Below are 8,359 nucleotides of genomic sequence, written 5' to 3' on the forward strand. Positions count from 1 at the left end.
AGAGGCCTGCATTGCAAGCAAGACAATTAACACTTTCAATGCCCAGAAAGCTACTAAAGCCATATTTAAAACAGGTTCAACCTTAATGTTATGAAGCAACGAGAATACTTTTTGTGCACCAAAAAAGAAAATAACGACTTTATTCAACAATATCTAGTGGTGGGAAATTTCAAAACACTGCTTCATGAAGCTTAGAAGCTTTACGAATCTTTTGTTTCGAATCAGTGGTTTGGAGCATGTATCAAACTGCCGAAGTCATGCCCCCCAGTGGTGAACCACTGAAATTTCGAAACACTTATGATGTAACGAAGCCTTATTTACTGAAATCACATGACTTTGGCAGTTTGCTTTTGTCAATTTTATTAGTTTTTTATATTTCAATTTAGATTTATTACTTATTTATTACTATAACTTAATTTATTTCAGTTAGTTGCCATGGCAACATTTCTAATTTTCATTTAAGTATTTTAAGTAACAAATTCATCTATTATTTATATTATTTTTGATGGCAGCTTTTTTATTTATTTATAGAAAACCATTTATAATAGTTTTAGTTAACAATAACAGCTCTTGTCAGATACCACCTTAAGTATAAGGCTAGATTTTTTTGCCAATTTTGTGGTCGGACAGTTGAAGTCTGAGCGCTTAGAAAAGTGATGGCACACCTCTCCTCAAGATACACAATTTGAGCTATTACTCATGTCATGCTAGTTATACGCCAAAGTTTAGTACTTCTGGTTATTAGTTTGCCTTAGCTAGCATCACCAAAATTTAATTAATATGCTTTTATGAAGTTGAACAATTTGATCCCATTCATCCTCAAAACACAACAACCTTTTGGTACGTATAGCTACAGCACATAATTAGGAATGTACAGTCATTAACGAAGGGATTCTTAGGTCTGTCTAATTCTAAACTGGGTCTATCTCTCTCTCTCTCTTTTCCATCCCTGTAAAGTCTCATGTTAGAAAATGATTGCATGGCTTACACTCCAGCCCCCCCTGAACTAATCTTCAAGGGAAGGGTGGCGTATGTGACACATGCTTATGTTCCCTTATCGAAACCAGACTCTCACTCTCTCTCTCTTCGTCTGTCTGTCTGTCTGTCTTTATTACATGCACAACCACACACATCCACACAAGCTGTGGGTTGTTTATGTGGTTGCCAGGGATTTCTGAAAACCTTTGATGGTTGGGAGAGAGAATTTATGATTCAGTGACTTGGGGATTGCATTAGCATTTTTAGCTACAACAACAGTTGTTTTAAACAGTTCTGTAGCTTCTTCTCAGAAAAAAAAACCCAATACTACATGGAAAATGGATATTCAATGTGCAATATGTGTAATATTTAAATGTCACGTAAATACACATATACAAAAATATACCTACTCGCACTGAAAACCTGTACCCTCTAACAGGATTGTATAGCATGATGGATAATCCCGCCCTTTCCATTACACACACACACACACATTCACACCTTTCCCCAGTAGACCTGTTCCAGCGTGGGGCCGTGTCCTTGTAGGGGTTCCAAAATGACGTCCATGAGAGGTCTAGGGGCTTCGGTGTGAAGCTCTAAAGTAACCAGAGAAACAGAGGACTGCGATGACTGATTTCAACACAAACACTCACAGTCTTCTAATCAAATCTCCTAAATAAAGCAATGAGTGAGATGATTGATGAAAACTCATTAGAAATCAGCTGTAAGGGGAATGAAGCCCATTAGCATTACACAATGATGCTCTTGACAATTCTCTCTCTTTCATTCTCCTGTGATCTTTCTTTTTCTTACACATGCACAAAGACTCCTACATGCTTTCTCTTTTTTCCTTACAAAAGTACAGACAAAACTGACATTACTATGATAACCAAAACTAAAACTATTAAAAAAGTTTTGTTGAAATAAAATAAATTGATGTACTAAAAATGAAAACATAAAAACAAAGACTAATTCAAAATATTAATAAATACTATAATATTATATATGAAAAAAAAGTTGTTTTATCTCGTCAATATTTTAGTATAAATTCATTCATTCATTCGGATTCTATACAGGGTCATACTTTACAGTCTTGGCAACAAAATATACATGGGTACACATTGCAGTGGAATCCTGCTGTTATTTTTCACACTAATTCAAGAAGAATACATTTTGCAAAATAAAAAATACATACATGTGCGTATATATATATATATATACGACTTTGGCATGACTGCGTTATCATGTCCAAAAACATGTTAAAGGGTTCTGATGTAGAATTTGGAAGCGCTGGATGTAAACAACGTGGCTGAATGACACAGAAGAGAAGATATTGTTGAAGAAAGTCATTATTTTTGTTTTGTTTTTGCGCACAAAAAGTATTCTCATCGCTTCATAAAATTAAGGGTGAACCACTGCAGTCATGTCGACCATGTCTTCAGTACCTTTCTGGACCTTGAAAGTAGTTGTAAAATTGTTGTCTATTGAGGAGTCACACAGCTATTGGATTTCATCAAAAATATCTTAATTTGGGTTCTGAAGATGAATGAAGGTCTTACGGGTGTTGAACGACATGAGGGTGAGTAATTAATGACAGAATTTTCATTTTTGGGTGAACTAACCCTTTAATACCATGGAGCTTTTTAGCTATTCTTTGTTAATGCTTTCTGCACATGTGTGTGTTTCTGGAAGAAATTCTGTCATTGACAGGACATTGCATGTATCACCTTTTACTGCACCAACCCAGAAATAGAGCCACAGGAAAGTGTGCCGCTCCAGGCCACTTCTGATTGAGGTGATGCCGTGTGAGTTGTGGTAATTGTCCAGCGCCCCTGCAGTGCCCTCGCTCTGGCCCCAGTGACAGAGCAGCGAAACACACGCTCCTTTCCGTCCAAATGACTTTTTTTCTCCTGAGAAAGAAACCACAGATTCTCACACATACAAGGTAATTAGTCACATCTGCACACAGGTGTGCAAGTCTACCCCCTTCCTTCAGCACAACCTGTTCATTTCTTTACTAGTGTAGAGGTCTAACACATGATAGCAGCATGTGTCTAGTGCAGAGGCGAGAAGCTACACTTCAACAAAACATACAGTTCAAGAAGTGAAAATATTATGGAAACTAAAACCTTGTTATCTGATATCTTCTGGCAGAAACTATTAGCCTAGTGCTATTAGCTTCCTATTAGCTTATTGTCCATTGATTGCCCTGGGGCTTGTTCAGTTTTCATCTGAGGACCAGCCCTGGGCACCTGGCTGCAACTTGATGCAATAACAACCTCAGCATGACGTTCTCCAGAGATTACTTTAGGTTTACAAACACTGCCACAGTCTTCCTCACCGTAATGAAAACTTACTCATATGGCTTGAAACAATTATACTTTAACATTAAAACATCTAAAATGGGATGGAATGATCATTAAAATGTCAAGGTAGTTATAGATATAAATATCAAGATACATTTTATTGATCCCTCAGAAGAAATTATGCAACCAAACTACAGTAGGCCTATATGCAAGAGAGAACATGGAGAATTCACTATAAATTACATTTCACCAGTTGAAATTAGTGCTAAACACAATCTTCATGGTGCAGTTCCTGATCTTGTGGGTCTGTTATGAGTGCGTGGTTGTGAAGAATGCAGCAGACTATCCTGATCTGGCATTGTTTGGATGGACTGCACAGTATCACTGAACCTGAATCAGCTCTTTGATGTGCCAAATGTCCTCTTGTCTACACCGGGTGTCTGGATGTGTGCCTGTTTATAACACTCTTCTTCAACTTTTGATGAATTACTGCTGCTATGATCAATAGAAAACGTACACAGACATCTCTTTTAAATAAAATTAGGTTTACCACATTTGGCTGGTGGTGAATTGTTAATCGCATCAGGTAATTAGTGCTGACTTTATATTTATGTAATATAAACACATACGTACATTACTCTTAAGAATTAATTATTTAAAACATGAAAAATTACATTGACAATCATGAGATGATTTTAATGATAAAAAAGCAAAACAATTCTTGCAAAAGTCTTTCTGCTTTTTAGAGGCAGCATATTAAATAACAAATTAAATACTAAAACAAATGTGGGGTCCAACTTTATATTAGGTGCTTTAACTACTATGAACATTTTGTCATGGTACGTAGTAGGAATACACACGAAGATGAAGATTCTTCTTTAATAAAGTCTTTTATTAAGAGTCTTTAATAAACTCCAACAGAAGGCAGGCAGGCAGGCAAACACCACGTACCATTAACAAGACCAGACAAAGAACACAGAAAACACAGGAACTTAAATACACAGGCAAACAAGGTGATTAACGATGACACAGCTGAACATGATGGCAAATCATATTAGTAACCATGACAACAAAGGAGTAGCGGGAAAACTGAACAAAGAAAAATAGGAACTGATGAATGCAACCTAAAAGTCCATGAAGGTAAAATTAAGACAACACAGACAGACTCAGGGTGACATGACACCCCCTCCCGGTAGGCGCAACCTTGCACTGTGACAGAAGCGCAGAGATGAGGGAGATGGGTGGAGGTTTGGGAAGCAGATGCAGAGAGGGCAAGCAGATTAAACCAGGGTAGTAAAGATGGAGGTGGAAACCACGGTGACTTGCAGGATGATGGTCCAAGACGGAGTGGATGGAGCTGACCACACCAGGGTGACAATCGACAGCAGCAATGCCTTGGAGAGTGGAGCTCGGAGAGCAGATGAAAGTCCAAAGGAGCGATGGGACACTGATGACCAGGATGGCCGCGATGATCTCCTGAGATGTAAGTGGGGATCTTGAGGGCTGAGGACAAGCCGGTGTGATCGAGGGCAGAAGTGGAGCCTGAGGGAAGGCGGAGCTTGCTGGAGCCGAAGGGGTGGAGGGCCAGAGAGCAGCGCATGGCCCGAAAGTAAACAGCGAAGGCGTGGCGATGTCTGACCCAGGTGGAGCCGACGTGCCGAGGGAGCCCAGCGAGTCCGAAGGGCCAATGGTCCACACTGGAGTTGAGGGGGGGAGGAGCGTAGGTTTAGGATTCTGGATGGCCGGTCGAGGTGGTCCAGCATGCTCTGAGGCTGAAGGCGGAGCCCCAGGATCATGACACCCATGCGGAGGAGGTTCCCAGACGGTCCGTGATGTTGCCACACCACTGAGAGGAGGTAGATGTTGTACCGTGGGAACGATGGGGGGCGAGGATGACTGGGTGGACTGACTGACTGAGAATTGCAGAGGAAACTGGAGAACCGAACAAAATCCAACAAAAAACAGAGCATTTTCGATGGCAGTTTGAAGTGGTGGTGGGTGAGGGAGGCTGGGGGGGCTAACAAGACTGAAGACTGAATTTCTGATGAGGTCAATGGGTATTGGGAATTTATCTCTCCACACATTTCTAAACTGTCCAAAAGATCCAGCTTATACTGACTGTCAGTAGCGGTGGGTGGGGCTCGCTTCCATCCCCTCGAACTCGCATCTCCCACGACGATGGACGGTGTCGCCAGCTCACACCTCTGGTGAGACTCTTCGAGCTGCTTCGGCTCCGGGGCAATGGTGTGCTCTGTCCTCCCTTCCTCGGGTTCAAGCTCACTCGTTGTGGCAGGTGGAAGCTTCCAGCCTGTGGGGGGCTCAGGACCTGTCGATCGGGGTGGTGATGGGCTGGGCTCTGGGTTTGGCTGTAATCTGGACCGGGACTTAAATACACAGGCAAACGAGGTGATTAACGATGACACAGCTGAACATGATGGCAAATCATATTAGTAACCATGACAACAAAGGAGTAGCGGGAAACCTGAACAAAGAAAAACAGGAACTGATGAATGCAACCTAAAAGTGCATGATGGTAAAACTAAGACAACAAAGAAGACTAGGCACATTTAAATTAGTCATTTGATACAATGCACTTATTGTGTACATACATGTTTTTACACTTTACTTATAATTTTAAAAATACCTGTATGTAATTATAGCTGTAATTAATTTCTGTAATTACCTTCCCTTACACCATACCACCAAACCTGTCCCTAACCTTACCTATATCCCAGCAAAATTGTTTTGCAATACAATAAGAACACAATAAGAACAATGTACTTATTTTTTGATGTAAGTACATAAAGACACCTAATATAAAGTGTGACCGAAAACAGACAATGGGTATTTTTAACTATAAATAATCATATGAACGAGCAGTCACTAACTGATTCAAGTCTCACAGTTAAGCATGTGTTTGATTCACTATAAAGAACGTTCGAGAATCGGATTACACTGTTGCACAGTATGTTTCTGATTTATTAAAAAAAGTTAATGTGAGTCATTAGTTCAGGATTGGACTACACTGGTCTATTTCGCACTATATATTCAGTAGAGGTGTCAGAGTGAATAATACATATCACAAGAACAATATTTTATTTGGTATAGAATCACAATAAATAACTGCAATTGTTAATGTTTGCAGTTTATACCCTCTGAATGAATTATCCATATGCTGGAGGATTATCTGAGGGACAATTAAAAATTAGCAAATCCAAATTTTAGAAAGTCTTATAATAACACTTTTTTTTGGTAGTATGTGTCTATGTTAAGCTAATATTACAATACTGGCATCCATTGGTCCCTTCAGAACAATCAGAAGTCATCAGTGTACTAGTGTGAGCAGAAATGGTCCATACTGAGTCAGCGATCCAGACATTATTGTCCCATTTCTGATAGTGCCTTTGAAAAAGAAATTTAAGCATGTTTGCAAGTTTGTTCAGTCATATTATTTATGAGGCCCAATGTCTCGGAGGAAGGTAAACTGAACTGCATTGAGTATTTTCTTATTGTTGCCCAGCACATTTGGTCGGCAGTGCAATGTAAGCAGAGATTTTATGACTGGCCTGCTAATGCACATACAGCAAGCTGTAAAAGAGCAGCACATCCTCTTTGAACCAAGCAGATACTAGAAATCTCAAAGTGATTTGCTATGTATAATGTATGTATGGTAATCATTTTAATGCCAGAGCAAAGAGATACCTTTTTACTGTTCCCTTTTGCAGTTCTCCTGCTTTTATTTTCATATGCCATAAATTGCAGTTGACACTGAAAGTAACCATGCATCTCAAAGTGCTGCTAGCACCGCTCAACAACACATTAACCATTCATCATACAATCACAGGAGAATTACAATGACACAAGTTTTTTTTCTTGCATGTAATCTCTCTAATAGATTAGAAAGGTTACTCTTTCTTGAATATGTGCTTATTTATCTGTACCTGCTCCTGAACATTTCAAAGCTACCAGCTGGATGTAAACACATTTCCATTCCATTTACATTATGCATCTAAAGGGTGTTCATGACAGATGTGTTCTTATACAAAACGAGAAAATAAATGTAATGCTTTTAGTAATAATTATTAGTTCAGGTCTTAGATCATTTGACGAGAACGTGTATATGCGAGGTTTTATTTCTGTCTGGAATCTGGATGTCTGTACTTTTAGTACCTTTCTTGGTTATGTGGGCGTTGAAAAGGACATGTTGTCTCGAGGAGGTTGTATCCTGACTTGCATTTTTAATTCCATATTTTTAGTCAACCTGATGTTGACACTCCCACACGGTCTGGGACCCTGAAATTACATGCACGCATATTTAAGCATGACACGTCAAGATGAATCATACCAGGTTTGATGTCATTTTAATACAAAATGTGGTTCTAATGTGCCACAACACAGCAAATTCAAATATGCTCATATTAAAGTCGCAAAAAATTAAGATTTTAAATAAACAACGACTTCCATTTTTTAGTCTGTTCCTTAACATAAAACTTCAGTAAGCAAACTTCGGTTATATTTGGAAAATAAAATCACTTATTCCATCATTTCTGAGAATTTCCTGGAAGGATGTGCACACTTGACCTCAATGGCATCAAATCCGTGCACTCTGCTGCTGTATTGGAGAAATAAAAGACATTCTGATTTTAAAAATTAATATACTGTGAATGTAAATGGATGATCAAAAGAATTGAATGAAAAGAATAAAACAGACAGAATAGAGTGAAAATTGAGCTGACAGCCATGTAATGCTATTTTGAGATCTCAGGCCTGCCTTCTAATCTTCAGACACCCAGGCCAAGATGGACGTGCAAAAGATTCATAAGAAGAACATTGTGGAACTCCATAAACAATCGCACTATTTGAAGGCTAAACCTGAAGAACGGCCACCCTCTGTGAGCATGTGGTCTGACCCCCCTCTGATTCCTTCTAAAACCAGCCTGTGGAGGAGAAACAAAAAGAAACTTTAATGAAGGAAAAGGAAAGGAATTCAGAATCCATGGGAGATAAGCATCTCGCTTAAAGGGAGAAACGGCAAGGATGAAGATTATGATGCCAGAAAGGGAGACAGAATTCAA

The sequence above is a fragment of the Ctenopharyngodon idella genome, chromosome 5 (assembly GCF_019924925.1).
Source record: "Ctenopharyngodon idella isolate HZGC_01 chromosome 5, HZGC01, whole genome shotgun sequence".
In the NCBI taxonomy this organism is placed as follows: Eukaryota; Metazoa; Chordata; class Actinopteri; order Cypriniformes; family Xenocyprididae; genus Ctenopharyngodon; species Ctenopharyngodon idella.